Source organism: Anguilla rostrata, chromosome 3, assembly GCF_018555375.3.
Source record: "Anguilla rostrata isolate EN2019 chromosome 3, ASM1855537v3, whole genome shotgun sequence".
NCBI classification, from domain to species: domain Eukaryota; kingdom Metazoa; phylum Chordata; class Actinopteri; order Anguilliformes; family Anguillidae; genus Anguilla; species Anguilla rostrata.
This window is the reverse complement of record NC_057935.1, coordinates 64762931-64781438: the sequence shown is the minus strand read 5'-3', so window position 1 is coordinate 64781438 and position 18508 is coordinate 64762931. Positions and strand designations below refer to the sequence as shown.

At 46.5% G+C, this 18508-nt stretch overlaps 1 protein-coding gene across 4 annotated transcripts in view; it reads left to right on the top strand.

Moving 5' to 3' along the window:
* LOC135251675 (ETS-related transcription factor Elf-1-like) overlaps positions 1-18508 on the top strand; it is a 51343-nt gene that overhangs the window by 19304 nt on the left and 13531 nt on the right. Inside the window, exon 2 of one of the 4 annotated variants that reach the window (XM_064329334.1) lies at positions 6728-6828. The exons of the other annotated variants lie outside the window; for them this stretch is intronic. The gene's annotated coding sequence lies outside the window, so the exon portion shown is untranslated. The remainder of the gene's footprint in view (positions 1-6727; positions 6829-18508) is intronic. 4 annotated transcript variants of the gene reach the window in all.

Sequence of the window (18508 nt, the reverse complement as noted above, 5' to 3'; positions counted from 1 at the left end):
ATTTCTGCAAAATGGTAAAACATATATGCTTGCAAATACTATGAAATAAAAGCTGATTTGTTTCATATTCTTCTTTTGATGTCAAATCCAAATCCAAGTATATCGCAAAAATAACAAATTTCTCTCTACTGTTACCATACTCTTGGAGGGCACTGTATATGCCAAGGCGTGTATTACTGTGGTATATGTACATATGGTTAACACGCCTTGGCATATATACTCTCGTGCCCCTTTAATGAAAGGGGCACTGTCTTGGCCTGCTCTCTCAGCAGGCAGTATTCTTCCACGCAGTGTCTAGACATGACTGTAGTGGGGAACACCGAAAGAAGGGAGGGCGGGGGTGGTGGCGGGGCTAGTTGAACAGCTTTCCTTTAGCTCCCCCATCCGCCACCCCAGGAAAATATACTAGTCTCTGGATCAGAAGCGTGCTTCAAAAAGCATCCATGTTGAAGCTCTGTGGCGCTCCTGTCTGGCATGAAACACGCACTCCTTTCTCTTTTTATTTTGCACTCCCCAGTTTAAGTTGTTTTCACGTTCTAGTCCGACAGACTCTAGAGACAATCCTGAAACAGTTCATCCCAGGCCATGGACATGGTGGATGGATTTACGATGCGAAAAACAAAATGGGTGACTGTGGAGGAAGGTGAACAGGTGTGCAGTAGGGGCTGAACCACCGGCCTGAGAATGGGTGAAGGAACGTAGAAACCTTATTTGTTACAGTCAGTAGATCGTTCACAAACTCCCACCAAGCTCTATTAAGCTTGTCCCTATTAATATTTGTCTGTGTATTTGTGTATTTGTGTGCATGTGTATTTGTGTGTGTATGCGCATTGGTTGTCCTGCATTATGAGGCCCTTTCATCCTGAATGCTTACTGACACTACAAGGACTTTTGGGATTATGACTGGACCCCTGTTCTCATAATTTTGACAGCATAAAAAAATGGCTCATCTGACCATTAGCCTACATCTGCCCTCCCACCTTTTTTGCGCTGTTCTTGTACACCATAAAAACCTTGTGTGAATGTGTGTGTGTGTGTGTGTGTGGGTGGGTGCGTGCGCGTGTAGCCATTTTGATTTCTCTCTGAACACACAGTCTAACCATGCATTCTTCAAAAATGCTCAGTTGTAAAAATGTTTTTGTAAGATTAAGAAATTACATTTAAATTGACCCTTCAGATAAATACACAATTGGGAAGAATCAGAATCATTAACCTCACGTTTAATGTGCAATCAATGCCATATGTGACCACGCATGTGAGTAGCTATATTATGCTTAGATTTATGGTTTCCCAGAACAAGTCATTATTTTGTTCTGCATTTTAAGACCAATTTAATGGGGTGTATTGAATTATAGCCACTTATCCATGATTGATCGCATAAAATATGTAATTGGAAAAATACAGCTGACAAACTCAATCTGCTGTCGACTGCCAGACAGTTCATCTCTATGACTCTAGTTTCGCCATAATGAGTCTGAGGGTAGTGTGAGGGAAACGTGTGAGATTTTAAGACCTCATCAGAACCTCATCTGTTTTACACACCTACTGGGACTTTTGAAAATTTCACATCTTTCTACAGAGATGTGATTATCGCATTGCTATTTCAGCAGTGTTAAGTGCATTACAGAAAATCTGCCCCGAAAAAATGTATCGGTGGTCATTTAACGTGAACCCAATCGAGGATTGACCTTATCCTTTTTTGATTAAAGTGAACGAGCGTGGCATAATGTTTGGCCATTTAAAGCCTGGTCTCTAATGCTGCCAGTATTACAGAGTGGCCATTATCCTGAGTGATCAGACAGGATCACTTGCCTTGAGTGCTAGGTCTTCAGTGCATTGGCTATGAGGGCTGCAGCACACTAGTCTCACATAGCCAGACCTACCTCCACACTTCGTTTCAGCTTTGTGCCAGTTGCCTGGCTCAACCCATTATCATTCCGGTATAGGGGAAAAAAATCTCTCTGGCTTGTTTGTATTTCTTTAAACCAGTCACAATCGTCTTGGGCGGTGCCCTTGACAATGGTAACATGCAGACAATGGAAGGGGAGGATAATTCCGACTGAAATAGTTGGCCAATCGCAGGCTTATACCCACAGTCTAGGCTATATCCTGTGAGTAAGACTATCAGCACACACATGCACAAACTGGGCTTCAGCTGCTGGTTCTTCCTTCTTTAAGTGGGAATCCTAGCTGTCACAGAAGCAGGAAGTGATGTTGTTGCGTTCAGGCAGCTGAGAAGATGGAATTAACGCTTTGCTAAAACCTGCAGAAGACCACAGTTGAGCAGATGGGACCAGGTTGTAGACGATAATTGTTTCACATGACGTAGGCTTTACCAATGGCCAAACATGTCTCACTGATTCCTGAAACTGAATTGGATGTAAAAAAATAAATAAATAATATTTTGCCAATTCTACCAGATCAAATTAAGCTCGTGTTATTTTTTTTAAATGATTTTCAGCCAACACATTACATCACATTACTGGCATTTAGCAGATGCTCTGGGTATGACTACTACTACTGCTGCTCTAGTACTACACAATCTTGCGCTGTTGTGTTAGATATGTAACACAAGAAGATAATGTAACATATGCAAAGTGTGTTGCTTACTGCCGTTGGGAAGGGGTGCATTGCAGTTGAGCAGAGGCCTAAGAGTACATGTGGAGAAAGGTTAAGTTCAGTGCTTCTCAAACGGACAGTTTGAAAAACTGGCATATTTCCACTTCAAGTCCCCTTGACCACGATTCCCTTTATCACAGCTTGTCTATCATTATTTAAAAAAAAAAAAAAAACATTTATTCCCTCACTTGCCTGAGTGTGTAGAGTTTGCTTGTAGCTTGCATTAAGTAGAGAGAGGCTACCTTTATCTTTCTGTCTAACCTATATTTTAACTCACAGATATCTGTAGTTTGTCATTATAAATCACCCTGTGATGTAACGCACTGTGAAGCACATAGTCTTCAGCGTCAGGTTTTTTACAGGCTGTTTTGTAAGGCTCGGTGATTTACTGCCTCTGACCTCCACAGTGGACCCGAGGCTTTGAATTAGATCCCTCTCGGTTCTGCGTGAGTCACGTCACCCAAATCGCTGAGCTAATGTTGCTCAGAAAGCCCGGTCCTTGCAAGCGGCCACTCCTTGTTTGTCCATGGTTTGGCCGAGAACACAGGGGCGTTTAGCCTTGCGTGTTAGAAGGGGGGCTGGGGTTAACCTCCCGGGATCCTACTTTTATTGGCTGGGTGGTGATTTCAGAACGGCGGCTCCACCCGCTAAGTAAAGCGAAATCCCTCTGGATCACATCTCATTTCAGCTCGGGCTGCATTTCGACCTCACTCGCGTTGAAAAGTTCTATTGTGTCCGAGAGGGAATAGAACCAGTTGAGCCCTGCGCTCCCCAATCACTGCTTGAGCCTCTGTGCAAATAATGACTCACAAAAAATCAGCATTCACTGCAGTGTTTTCAAGCAGAAAAAAAATTGGCGCCATTATTTTCTGCAGGGTAATTAGGTTCATGAACATTAATGAGCAAGAATGAAATTAGGAGTGTTTTCTGTTTTCTTCTGTTAATCAACAAGCATTTGTGTACTGGTCCATGAAATCTATTTGTGATCTTACAGTTGAATATTTGCATAGTCAAAGGTTTTTTTGGATGCCTGCTTTCAGTATTGCAGAGACGAGAAATGCTGGTGGCTATCAGTTGTTTTGACCCTGTATCCAGTTTCTCAGAACGGCACTTCTCCTGTGCTGTGGTCTCACGGGTAACAGCGGTTGCGGGCTGCTCTCATTGACAGCCTCCCGAAATCCGCTGCACTCCTCGATTCAGTAAAGGGAGGGAGGGGATGAGAATTGAAAAGCCAGGACATGCGCTCGCATCCCGCAGTAGCTATCAGATGCTGTTAGGAGCGTGAAGTCGAAGGTAATGGCACTTGAACGCGGCGAGGATTCCACAGGTGATCTGTATTCCTCACGGAGTCCGAGGCAGAGGCTGGGTTTACCTGAAGCGCGGACGAGCTCTCCGAGTCGGTTTCGCAGACGGTTCGGGTTATGGCGTGGCGCTTCTGTCTCCGTCGGCCGACGAGGCCGGACCGTGCCGTCCCGTCAGCTCTATGGTTTATCGTCCGCCATCTCCACCGCCATTGTGTGCCCCTCCCCCCTCCACCCCCCCCCACCACCCAACCCCTCCCTCACTGCCTCCCACCTCCCTATCATAAACAAATGATCTAGGGCTGGAAAAGAAAAAGCTTGGCTCCGCTCCTCAAATATTGACTTGGTTCAGGCTGTACCTGTCCCTGGACCCCGCCTCCCTGGTGCTGCCCACCCCCCTCCGCATTGCCTCGCCTCTCTCCAGAGCGCACAGTCCACCTAGACATCTGCCACCTGTATAGTGTGAACTGGATGGTGCTATCATGTAGGGGTGTCACGATATGTCGATCTGGCTCGATGTGTCAGCTCAAGGGACAACAATCCGATCAAAAATCGATCTGTATCAGTATGATTCATAGCGAAGTGTTTTTTTAAATGTCTGTATATATCCCACGGTGGTTCGCTCACTAGCAACATCGCTATATCGTGTTTACGTTTCTGACTCAACCTCGTCATCACTAACACTAGTGCCATTTTTCCTTCTCTTCAACGTGATGTCAATAGGTTTTTTGCACTCTTGACTCTTGACATTTTGGCTGTGTGTGTGCATTGTAACAGGATTGTTTTCCTTGGATCATACATATTGATCATTTCTTACCACATCGGATCGTTTTTGCGGTGTATTGTTGCAGAATTTGTGATATTGCCAAATATTGAACCGTTGCCTCAAGAGTCAAAATCATATCTTGAAGTCTGAGGTTTACACCCCTGGTGAACTGGCTGGAGGTTTTAACTGCCCTGCTGCCCCTCAGGCTGGGGTGCAGGGATACAGGCCGCTCAGAGGGGGGGTGGGGGCGGGGTTCAGTATCAGGGGGAGGGAATTTCCCAGGGCTGTAGTGGGCCTGCGGGGTCCTTCCATGCCTGGGAATGTCTCAGGATTATCAGCTGATGAAGCGCAAGGACGCTCCCACTGAGGGAGCGATGATGCAGAGCCACGGAGGTGCGGAAGGATGGGGGCCCACTAACCCCCCCCCACCCCACCCCACCACCCCTTTAATGGGACTTCTGTTCAGCCGGGTTTCTTTAAACACTGGAAACCGTTGCTGCCTCTACCTTTGTGCTGCCAGCTACGACTAATTGGTAAGGGGAGAATTATCTATCACCTTGTTGTCTGTGTCGGCCACACTTTGTATAGCCTAGACCTTCTGTGGCATTTGTTTTTTCTTTGAGAATTTCAGGACGGGTAGAGAAAACAAAAGCAGCGTGCGGTAGGGAGTATTAATCATGTTTGAACCCCCTCTCCTTTGTGCTTCCTGGTCCCGGAAATGTAGCCTTGGCCTTGAGATGCCGAAATGGAAAGAGGTGCACGGACCAGTCTGTGTCGCTTGTGTGACTGAAATCCACAACGAGGTCCATCCTTTCAAAGCATCCCCTCCACCTGAGCCGCGGTGCAGCACGCAGCCGCACAGGGGGGAACCGCCGGCGCGAAACGGATCGGTTTACCGTGCCGTCACAGGCGGTCTGCGATGACAATAGGAGGCGTTTGTCTAGGCTGACGTAGCTTCAGCGCGCTTTGTGGGGACCCAACATAGGGTGGATGCCTTGCTTTGCCATCAATGTCCGTCTGATTAGCACTGTCATTAGTGCGTAACAGCATAGCAACATAATCCAGCAGTTCGCTGATGTGATTAGCTCATCACGTTCATTAAAACCGCTCAATGTGCTAATGCTAATATGACTACTAAACTAACTAGCCTAACTAGAGCAACGTGTCATCATACATGGAGCCGTTTCTCAATTTAATATGCATTTAGAATCTTTGGTAAGTCAGCACTGTAGATATAGCCTTCTCTGTATGTTTGTAGGTCACTCTGGACATTATAATTCATAAAGAAATATATAATTTATTTTTGCGAAGTTTCCATTGTTAACAGCCACATGCAGTAATGTGTTCAAACCAGCTTGTGTGCTACCACACAAGAGTGTCAATTGCCAGGCCGGTTGACACAAATCCAGCCAAATTCAGAAAAACATGAGTGCCGTCTGGTACAAAATATAGTAGCATATATAGTCTATAGTCTATTACCTATTGTTCAGCCTCTCTGTGGAGCCAACTCCTAAGAAGATGAATCACCTCAACGGGCATTCCAGAACAGCATGTATATAAGACATTACACCTGGCCCTTACGTAATGCTTTTATGATAGTTTAATATGCTCTGCACTTACAGTACCAGGATGAACAGGAGGCCGTTATGACCTTATTTCTCTCGGCACGGAGAATGAAGCCCATCATTGATACTGAGAGGCCCAAACACAATGAGTAGGCCTAACCGGTGCCTGCTCAAGATGATTGAACATAAGCCTTCTGTTCAATGCTTTGTTGGGTTGCCTGAACCATAACATTTTACATTTAAATGTTAGATGATGCATTTGAAAGGCGCTGATGGTAACAGGTGTTGTGGCTGAAGGTGTTTTGTGATGGCTCGTCTTTTTTTTTTTTTCCTTTTCCTTCTCTGCGTCGAATGAATGAAGCTGTGACGTGTGCCTGAGGCCCGTCGTACACTAGTTTGTTTTTGTAAGCGGCCTAGCATAGCATAATCATAACTTAAGCCAGCTGAGTCATGCTGGATCGTGTTTGTAATTGTAGGAGGGGTGGTGTTTAAGAAACAACCTCGTCGGACCGGGTCCCGTGCCCTTCTCAAAGCAGCCAAATAGGAGGCTCCCGCCATCTCCGTCGTGACCGTGATGGTAAGGGCGAGACTCTGTGTTCGTAAGGCAATCTCTCTGGCACCGAATGCTCCCATCTGTGTTTTGAAAGGTTAGATGGGTCAGTTGAGCTCAGCTGAGGGTTTCAGTGTGTGCAGTGGCTGCGTTCTTACAGAAAACGAGAAATTGTGCGTTTATGCGTTTGATCTGGTGTCATATGGCATAATTCTGTGCAATTCATTGTATTAATGCAATATCACCATCTTTAGCTCTCATAGAATTGTTTGTTTTGTTTCATTTGGGCAAGTGGTTTTGTAGAAAATGGAAGCTACTGCTGATTTAGTAATGGGATTATGTTACTGCTTCCAGAAAAATAATACTTTCATAATAAAAGACAAGCAGTTGAGAGGTAAGCAGAGAGCTCATTGGAAACCTTTGTTACACTGAGAATAGTGTCAGAATTGGGTTTTTGTTCTTGGTTTTATGGGTTATTTGACTTATTACATGGGCCCCACCTTGAGTAAAAAGACTGTGTAATGGCATATTTGTCATATGATATATAGATATCATCTTGAAAGGTCATGATTGAGCAAATATAAAAATGTGCATGTCATAAGGCACTTAAGGGAACTTTACAAGACTGGTACAAGTCACTTGGCAGACACTCTTATCCAGAGTGACGTACAGTAGTGGATAACTGTGTTACTCTCAGGATTTATCGTCCTCAATTGTACAAAAATTAGCTTGTAATTCTATGTGCATGCATTTCTCATACGCAGCCTGGAGGTAAACCTGAAAGAGTAAGATAAATAGTATCTGATGGTGTAGCCTGTGCTTCGGGGGAAAGCTGACCTTGCAAAAACTATTACTGATGCAAAATTAATGCTGAATGTGTTTGACTTTGTGGCCAAACATATCATTTTAAGATGACCAGAAATGTCTTGGTACCGCAGATGAGGGTCTTATTATCTGTCAGTTCAGATTTTATCCCCAGGCCGGATGTGATGCACACACAGTTCTTGAGGAACAGACACTAAGTACATTTATTTCAAGTTGGTCCAGAAACGAAAGAAATTGAATGTAAAAATGATTAATAATTAAGGCGGGGGATTGCAGGATTGTTGGAGCAGCCTGTCACTCGGGGCAGTATGAGGATTGGGGTGGGGGTTAACGAAATGAGTTTGTGTCCAGGCATTTCTCTGGAATGTGACCTGGATTGACCTGCCAGGTCCTGATTTTCCTCAGAAGATTGCACCCTCAAACCAAATGGCTAGCAGATTGACTTAGTTGACTCTGTTCCCTCAAACTGCATACTGTATTCATTTATGCACATTACACTATGCCTTATTCTTACTGAGGGCAGTGGCTGTTCCTGGAAACACGGACTTGGCAGTTGTACCTAATGTCTCAACAGCCTTGGTGTGTTGCTCGTGGTTTGTTTTTGACTGAAGTGGGAGTGGACTTCCATGGAAAACTCCCACCTGACTTGCTTTTATTCAGAGTTTGATGAGAGGCTTTGTGTGTCTGCGTGTGTGTGTGTGCGTGCGTGTGTATGTGTGTATGTGTGTGTGAGTGTGTGTATGTGTGTGCACGTGCATGTGTGTATGTGTGTATGTGTACGTGTGTTTGAATGTGTACGTGTGTGAATGTGTGTGAGTGTGTGTGTGCGAATGTGTGGGAGTGTGTGTGTGTGTGTGTGTGTGTGCATACGTGTGTGAGTGTGTGTGTACGTGTGTATGAGTGAGTGTGTGTACCTGTGTGTGTGTACGTGTGCGAGTGTGTCTGTATGAGTGTGTGTGCGTATGTGTGGGTGTGTGTGTGTGTGAGTGCGTGTCTGTACGTGTGTGTGTGTGTGTGTATGAGTGTGTGTGCATACGTGTGGGTGTGTGTGTGAGTGCGTGTCCATACTTGTGTGTATGTGTATGAGTGCGTGTGCGTACGTGTGTGTGTGCATGTATGGCGGGCATGTTCTGCTGGTATGTTGGGGGCTGAGCCTGGCCCGTGCCGTGACATGTCAGCCTCGGTATGAGTAAACAAGCCTGTGTGCTGGGTAGGCCAGCCAAGACGGCGTGGGCGCTGTTCTTTCCCAGGAAAAGCCATCCACTGCAATCCCGCTTCAAGTCTTAGCTCGCACCTGCGACAGCTATTCAGCTGCCCTGGCTCTCCCATCCAGTTATCTGCTGCCCTGTGCCTGGAAGAATAGGCTGCAGTGACTGCTCTCACCTTTGACCCTTCTCTGAGCTCACGTCTTGCGTTAGTTTTCATCAGCGTTGTTTAAAAAAAAAAAAAAACATGTTTCGTTTGGAATGTTCTTGTAACTGTAAAGTATTTTTTTAAAGCGAAGAAGCACAAGAGATAAGGTGCTGAACTTACCAAAAATGTAGTTTTATTCCGCTTTAAGGATTGTAAGCACCCAGTGTTTTTAAAAACTTTTGAGCTAAAGGAACTATAGAATTCTTCCGTCGTCTTGGTAACACGTGGACCAATAGTTTGCAAGATTTTTATGTCCAGAAGGGGTTGGTGCTCCACTAAGAGCAGCCAGACTCTGCACAACCTTGATAGTATGGTGAGATTGATGGCTTTCCTCTGGCCTAGACCTACCTTGAGACACCATAAGTCAGTGTCGGACTGAAGAGTAAGTGTAACATCAGAACAAGAGGAGTGGCCCAAAGGTTGCTTCCCACATGGCTCAGAGGTGCAAGCTTTATTTGAGGTGGCGCCAAAGTGATGCACAGCGCATCTCAGAATATAAAGATCCGGAGACTGGATAAAAGTGGAAAAGGCCTGAGTTTTGATCTGCCAGTCTGGTCTTGTATCAAGTCATTCCCACGCAGCAGCCAAAAGAACAAAAGTGACAGAGCAAAACATTTTAAATATTTCTGGGGCGGGGGATTTGCCCATGGCAGCCAAAGTCATCTTTGGTAAAAAAGAGCTATGTCTCTTGTGTATCTGTGGTGTTATGTAAGTATCAAATTAATTCTTGCTTAAATCCGGCATTCAAAGTTACGGGGCGAAGTGCTTTGATCGACTAGCTCTTTGTATTGATGTACACAGTGCTAGAGAACCCCATTAAAGCCCCTGTTAAAAAGAAGAATTCAAAGAAGATTTCAATTATTGCTTTGCCAAATATTCGCCCGGCAAGTTTCATGCCATGTTTTCCATAAGCCAGAGCCATTACAACAGTATGAACACTGCTCGTCAAACCTGCCATTTTGTCTCCTGTTCTGTTCTTAAATTTTTAGGGATATTAACATTGTCTCTTTGTGTTGCATATACTGTGGCACATTCTGCTGGATGAGCTTTATAGTTTGACACAGACAGCTTTCCACGGTCACGCCATGTCATAGCACCATCTTGCCGCCATATCGCACCAACCCCCAGTACATCCTGCGTGTAGTGGGGGAGTAGGGGTGGGGTGTAATGCTTGTGGGCTACCGGCAGTTGACTTTTGAGTGTGGCCGTGTCATTCGTCAAAAAAAAAACCCACCAATGACAACGGCCAGAAGCTTCAAGCTGACCATAAATGGGTCTCAGCAACCGCCACCTCGTGAGACCAATGACTGGACTCTTTTAAATTCCTGTGCGTTTACCACTGAGCGTGCTAAATAGACCTCGCACCATTAAGCACCCTCTGCCATTTAAGCGGCCTCCTCCGTTGTGCGCTAACGCAGGCGAACGCTTTATTGAACTGCTGCACGCTCCATTGAACGCCAACGTTTTTGGCGCTCTTTCCTGTGAGGGTCGATTAGCCCTAAATATGTTAGCCCGTTCAAGCAGTTGTTCGAGGTGGATTATGAACTTGTGTTGTATTAGAGACTGTATTTTGCACGGTATGGTCCATCAGTCTGGGTGTACAAGTCATAGCCTATGCATGTCTGTGTCTGTAGGTTACATTATGTTACATTTCACATTTCAGCAGACTTACATACAATCCACTTACGCAGCTGGATGTTTTACTGAAAAAAAAGAGTTTACATACCTGGCTCAAGGGTACAAAGAGAACACCTCAGCTGAGAATTTAACCTACAACCTCCAAAGAGTTACAAGCCCTGTTCCCTAACCATTGCACTACGCTCCCCCCCAAGTTGCCATTTTGCATATCTCCGTTTGAGGCACCTGGATACTGTGCACTTATAATGCTGCTGGAAACCCTATTTTCTCATGGGATCATCATTAATACTCCTTTCTATTCTATTGTATTCCATTCTTTTCATAGCCATTCTGGGGCCTGTACGCTATTAGATATGGTTCCTGTCTTGCCTGTTTTCACTGGGCTGTGACACTTAAAGCAGGTTTGAAATGATAAAGATGGTAATCTAGCATATGAATGAATTATTTATTTTTTTTTAAAGATCCCTTTGGCTTCTTTTGAGTTCATTTACGTCCTTTTCAAGCCAACGCTATTGTGTTTTTCAGAACCACAAAGACCCGACCTCTTGTAAAATGGCTGCTGCACCAGCGGAAATAACCTGTATTAATGAAGCAAATGTAGCCTATTACACTTTTTATAGACCCCTTTTCTGTTTAAAGGATTCACGTGTCTGAATCTGTATAGATCTGTTTCATTGCTTTTCTCTTGCTTGGGCTGCTGGAGAGCTTGTTGCCATGGTCTTTCCGGTGTAGTGCACATTGTACCGGGTGATGACCTGGATCGTGCGATGAGCTGACCGGCTGCCATTGTGCTACCTTTGTTAGAAGTCGACGAGCTCTCATTGTGTTTCCTTTGTTACATCAGCAGTCTCCCTCAGACAGTAGACGAGGAGTAGGCTACCTGTTTTTACTCTCTCGCTATTGGCTGCTATTTCCAGATCCATACAGTATTTATTCCCCCCTATCTCTTGGTTGTGCAGCCTAATGTCGTCCAGCTGGAATGCTACACGGGAGAGTCATCTTAGTGCTATTTGGTGAAACTGCTGAGAGGGCCATATGCACACAGACACGGACACACACACACACACACACACACACACACATACGTCTGTCTCTCAGGCAGGACTGTGCGGTGGTCAGCAATGAGTAAGGAGTCAATGTGTCTTCACACGTCCTGTGCTGGCTCCCAGCTTCGCCGATCAGCTTTGAGAAGTCTAGTTCACGGAGCAGAAACCGAGGGGACTGTGGGTAATGAGGAAGAGCGACCCTTGGAGCAGTTGCATTTCAGAAGGGAAGTGAGCCTGTGTGCAGCGCCTCGGTTTCCGTTCAGCGCGTTCCTGTTCGAAAGACGCCGCATCGATGTGCAACAGAGGCGTGTTTTGGAGAAGGCGCCGAGGTGCCCGGACACGCCGTGCACTCTGCCTTTTGTGCCGTTTCGTTGTGAGGAGAGCTTTTTTTCCCCACAATAACAGCCGCGCGCCAGGCAGGTGTCGCTGTCGCTGTGCCCGTGGCTCGGTGTCGGTCACGTGACCTAACGGCCGCGGAAAAAAGCGGAGGCATCGATTTTGACGGTAATATCGACGAGTTGCGTGTCAAGCGCTGCAGGAACCCGAGCTTGCAGTTCTGAGAAGCGCTGCGAAACCACTGGGGGAGGGGGGAGGGGGGCGTCGGCGGGGGCGGGGGGGGGGGGGGGGGCTGTTGGTCTCTGTGGTGACAAAGAGGGAATCAGCAGCTCCATCTCTCAAAACAGGAATTAGGTCTGGGAGGGGCTGAGGGTTTGCTGCTGCCTGTGCATGTGCAGTTAGCACTGTGAGCTGGCAAGTGTGTGCCAAGACCAACACAATAAACCAGACTACCACTCACCTTACACTGTTTTACACTCAACACACACACACACACACACACACATACACACACACACACGGACACAGACAGGCGTATGCACATACACATGTACACAGACAGGCATATGCACACACACAGACACACAATCACACTCTCTCTCTCACACCCACACACATACACACACGCACACACACACGCACACACGCACAGTACACACGCACTCACACACATACAGATACAAGCTTCCTCTCTCTGGAGAACGCTGTGAGGATGTGGTGGACCTGTTATAAAGGATATGAGAGTCAGTCCATGCAAAGCGAACGCTCCCTTGTTTGCCCTTTTTGATTAGCTGTAGTAAAATGGTGCTTACATCACTGACAACTGGAAATGGACTCCCACCCGGAAGAGTCCCATGGGACATACCAATTCACTACGTCATCCCGTGGTAAATTTGACAAGCACTACACGATTTACTTTTAAATTGAAATGTTTTCATGCTCAGTGAATAGCACGAGCTGTTCTTTATAACAGAAACATACTTTGCAATGAGTAACTTTTATTTGAGAATTTATTTGAGGCAGTGAAATCGATGTGTCTGTGTGTGTGTATGTGTGTGTGTGTGTGTGTGTAAGAGACCTTGGTGAGTTAATGAGGAACAAAACAAATGACAGCTAATGAGGGAGGAAGAATGAGAGAGAGGGAAAGAGAAAGAGAGAAGTGTAGGCTGACTGTGGTCTAACAGTCAGGAAGTAGCAGCAGAGCATCACACGGTGATGCGTTTCCTGTTAGCGCATGATACACAGGTCAGTTTGTGGCTGCTGTTCTACACTCAATGTCTTGTTTTTTTCTCGTCTCTCTCTTCCTGTTCTTTATATTTACAAATAGCGTCTGCTGTGCATCGATAAGAAAAGCCACATTAAAAATACCGGCTGCGAAATTCATAATTCTAACGAATAACAATTATAGCATGGTTTCAGTGTCAGGAATGCAATAGACAGTTGCTGAGCACAAAAAGCTTTGTTTTCTGCAGCTATGCATTTAGTCTTAAAGGGCTAGTTCACCTTTTAAAAAATATTTCAATTTTAGCGTGTGTTTGTGATTGTCCCAGATAGTTTTATGTATGTTGAAGGATATTTTAGATATTTAGAGAAGTTTTTTATGACCTGCTGACTTGGGTTTTTGGTCTAAAGCAAGAAAATACATTTCATACTTCATTTTAAATAGATTCTTTCTGAAGAGTAATCAGGTGATACATACTACTGCCTCCGGAGGCACTACAGCTCTGGACAAGCTTCTTTGGAGTTACTGGAAGTGGACTTTCTTTGCTTTGTACCACAAACTCCCAGTACACTCCCAGTACCCAGCCACTGAAGAGCTGGCAGGCCATCAGAAACATCTGCAAGTGCATAAAACATCCTTCATCACAATCACAAGCTGTCTGGGCCAATTGAAAACGTGCTAAAACTGAAATAGTATCAATGATGCCTTCAGTGTGTTGCTGTAAATTCCGCTTTGACAGCGGTGAGAAGCAGCACTTGAGACCGTGGTTTTGGGGTACGTGCTCTGGTTCTGACTTTGATCCCAGCGAGGAGACCGGCCTGCGCTTCATTACGACCGCGGCCTGCGCTTTAGGACGCGTCTCCTCGGCTGCATGGACCAGCTCCACGGAGCGGGCGGTGTTTCTGGGTAAATCCGGGCGGATCCGCGGTAGTAAGGCCCCGTCTCGGGTGGGGGTGTGCTGTCGGCGTATCGTCCCCCGGGGGCCCCGCGCTGCTCGGTGAGATCCCCCCCCCCGGGACGAAGTGGAAAAATCCGAGACTCGCGAGAGATCAGATTAAATTCCATCCAGCCCCTTGAAGGCCTTTGCTGGAGGTGAGGTTCTTTCCCCTCCTCTTTATCCGTCTCAGGCACGGCAGCGGGGCCTGCCTGCTCTGCGGCACACGTCATCGTTAGCTGAGACATTAGCAGTGTGTTTGTGTCTCTCTTTCTTTCTCTCTCTCTCTCTTACTCTCTCTCCTCTATCTCTCTCTCCCTCTCTCCATTTTGTTTTCCTTCTTTACTTCTTCCACCACCCTAAATTTTCTGCTTTACAGCTGTCAGTGATTTGAGAGCACCTCCCTCAGGACTTTCAACTGCTTTCCATGTTACTCCACTTTTAAAAAAAAATAAAAATGGCTTCCCCGTTTCCCAGTATAAACTCATGTAATAAGTTTAAAATGTGCCATGACTTCCAGCAAGTAGTCTGGCTCTGGCTCGTACTGTTCAAATTAGTTAATGTATGTAGAACAGGGAGCGCAGCGGGTGGCGTGGAGACTGTGACAGTTTGAACAGACACAAAAAAAAAGAGTTCTCAATGTGTGAAGCTCTTTCTTGGCACCGCGGTGGCTGGTTAATTACTGGCTGCTCTCTCTGTTGAATTAGCAAACACCAGTCTTTTTTAAAGTAGTGTATAATTCACAGTCAGCAGCCAATTTGGCACCAGAAGGTTGTGAGCTCCTTTGCTTTCTGAGAGCACACATTGAACTTGTATATTAATGCAATTTGTGAGTGTTTGTTTCCTGTGTGTCGACATAGCCTACGTACCGGGGGGAGGGGGGTCGGGGGGGTTGTGTGGTGTTCTGGTTAAAGAACTGGTTTTGTAGCTGGTCTGAATGATTTCTTTTTATAATTGTGACTAACTATTAGTAACAGCAGTAATGTGTTTTCATTTCTGGTCCTGTTTCTCCTGCAAATGCACTTTTACGGGTCTGAAAGTTTAAAAAACATTCAGCTGTGGAGTATTAATAGTTACCCAGGCTGTGAAAATCCCACCCAGACTATTTTCAGATATTTGAACTTCCCCATTTTCACAAAAAAAAAAAAAGAAACTGAATCCCTTGAGGATACACTCTCACAGGCACGACACAATGGTTTTTGCTGCTGTTGGTATATGGACTCAGATGTGTTCATGGTTCAGGTCCGAGGCCACTCTGAGCACACGGTCTTCTGGGCCCCTCCCATCCCAGCCACACTTTGGGAAAACGTCTGTGTGTGTCGAGATACCGGGAATGGCAGTCTGTTTCCTCGGCAACCCGGAAAGGCCACCTTCCCCCCCCCCCTTTCATGTGGTCATCAGATCAAGCGCTATTCTGAGAGAGTGAAAATTGCGGACAGAATTGATGCCATGATCTCATTTTTTACAGGAAGAGTAGAAAAAATGACAAAGAACCACGTTGGTCTTTCTGCCCTTCAAAGTTAAGAGTGTATTTTGCTTCCAGTTCTCTTCCAGTTCTGTCACTCAACTATAATATCTGCGCTAGACTGAGTTGGTAAAAAGTAATTAGGTGTTTTCTTTTTGCAAGTCAACACGTGGTTTTGTTTTTGTTCTTTTCGTTTATTTTATTTTTCGACAGTTTTGGGCTAGCCAAGGACAGAGTGACTCACTGCTTAACCATTCAGCTGGGTAAAATTTCCTCCTTTCATGGTCAACAGTGAGCTGAGCAGGCAAGAACGGTGCCGCAAAGACTTCTGGGAAATGTAGGCCTATGTTTTTTCATGACCCCAAACCTCAAATTAGCTGTTATTGTGATTGTCTTTTTTCACGCTCGCAGATCATGACTTCTATCCTTCTCTGTTTTGCTCCCTTTCCCTTGTGTGTAACTGTCTTGGACTTGTTGCATTCTGTATGAGGACTACAGGGAAGAAGAAAAATACTGATCGCTACAAAGAGTGCACGCAGCAACAGTTTTGTCAGTGATTGGGCTGCTTGTGACCTCAGAGAGTTTTAAGGAGTCTGCACACCTTGTTCCCAAGGCCTAAATTGGCCGCTGACGTAATGGAAGTCACAATAGCCTGCGGACACTCTGAAGCTCCGGTCTGTGTTTGAGATTCCTGCTGTAACACATTCATGTAGAATGCTGGCAATTTAAAAGAAACATTTATTTTCACAAAATCTCAGTACAGAACATATTTTTCGTCAGATTGTACTTTTTGATTAGTGACGTGTTTTGGGAGAACAAGAAGCTCTCTGATGATCACACCTGATATAAGGCAACAGAATCTGCAGACTCTGTGTGGTGCAAACAGGTCCCAGCTCATATTTGTGAACTAGCCTGTGTCGCGTTGGTGGGAGAGAGGGCTGTAGTGATGTGGAACGGGGGCAGGACAGAGGGAGTAGGTGTGGGATCAGGCCGGCCCGGGCTTGGTGCTGTTCTAATGTAAATTCTCTAGCTACGGAAATGTAAACCAGAAGAAACCAGGGCCCGGGCCCCAGGTGGACGTGTCCGTTGCCTCAGTTAGCATCCAGCTACATAAATGGCTAATATGTAAAAGGCAACAACGGAAAAAAAAAAAAAAGTATGAGATGTGTAATTTGCCCTGAATAAGGAGCGCCAGCTAGGCAAACAAATAAAGCAATGTAATATCTCTGCGAGTGTGTACTGAAGCATGTTGGCGGCGGATGAAGTGTTATTAGCCGTGTTTGCTGGCGGAGGGGAGACGAGACGGGGCTGAGGGCGCCGAGCCGTGTCTCCATGCACACGCATCCTGGTTCCTCGTCCTTCCTGAGGAAACGGTCACCAGGGAGAGAGAGAGAGCGCGCGGGCGGGCGGCAACTCAGACAGGATCCGTGGCGCAGCCGGTGCCCAATTAAGCGCTGCCGTGGCCTGAGCCGGGGACGCGGAGCGGAGCGGAGGCCTGTCCAGATGTTTCTGCCCAGCTGCGGCGCCAGTAGGCATGGTAACAGGCGATCATCACTCTCCGATGGGGGTGGTGGGGGGGTGGGGGTGGGGGCTGGGGGCTGTGTGTAATGAGAGGGAGGGCTCTGTTCATCCAAACCACCCCCCGCCCCCGCCCCCTCCTGTTCTCCTAACCTGGGCCACATGGTACAAACAAATCCACCAGCTGCTGTGGGGGGGGAAGGAAAGAAAAGGAAGGTGACTTAATCGCACATTTGTTTGACCTCTAATCTCCCAGAACCACACCTTCCCTCCTACAATCCACCCCCCCACCCCCACCCGACCCTGAAACAATCCATCTTGGAATGTGCATCGTCAGTCACACAGGCATTTCAAAGCAAACACGCCCCACCCTGCAGCCAAACAGGAGACGGCGCGTCCAGAACCCCCCACCCCCCACCCCCTTGTTGCTTGTCCTCCTCTGCTAGCTCTCCCCCCCCCCCCCACGCCGTTTACTCTCTAGCCAGCTCTGAGGAGTTGACGATGGCCCCTCCCTCCCTCGCGGTTCCCTCGACGATCCCCTAGGTTACCTCCCTGTTGTGACATCACGCGGCTGTTTTGGAGACGGCCGCGCAGTGACTTCACGGAGACGCGTGATCTTCCCTAATTGCGCGCCTCCCCCTCCCGCACGGCGACCCCGGCGGCCTTTGGCCGTGTGAGCGATAAAGCTCCGCTCCTTACCGCCACCCTCCTCCGCAGAGCAGGTGATGTCATCCCCCCGGGAGCCCGGAGAGATGGGGCGAAGGCGTGGGGGGAAGGGGCTTTATGACTAATTTCCGCGCTCCGCACGGATTGATCCCTCAGCTCTTCCAAACAGCCGCAGTGCTGAGCTACTGGCGCGATAAACTAATCAGTCATTCAGCTCCTCGAATTGTGAAAGTCATTTCTTTTCTTTTTGCCTGATGAAGGCAAGTTGCTGGGTTGTGTCAAGGTCGTGGTCGTATCAGTTTTTTTTTTTTTAAAAGAAGCTTTTCAACATTTTTTTATTAAAAGGGGTGTCTGTGTTTTGACTACTTTTCTGTTCACGTTTTTCTAATGTTTTAAAGATCATTGCTCTAAATACCCCCCTCTGGTGCATCTTTACAGTTGTAAAAAATCTGAAGCTGACATTTTGACTGCTTTCTGTTCTGCATACAATGGACGGACTGTGAGAAAGCAGGGTAGCAGACAGCATGAGATTTAAGGAATTTAAGTGTCCTTAAAATGCACCAGGGGTGGGTCCATGAGAGCATAAACATAAAACCAAGGGAGTGTGGTTGGGCCCATCAAGTATTTAGACAAGCTTTTAAGGG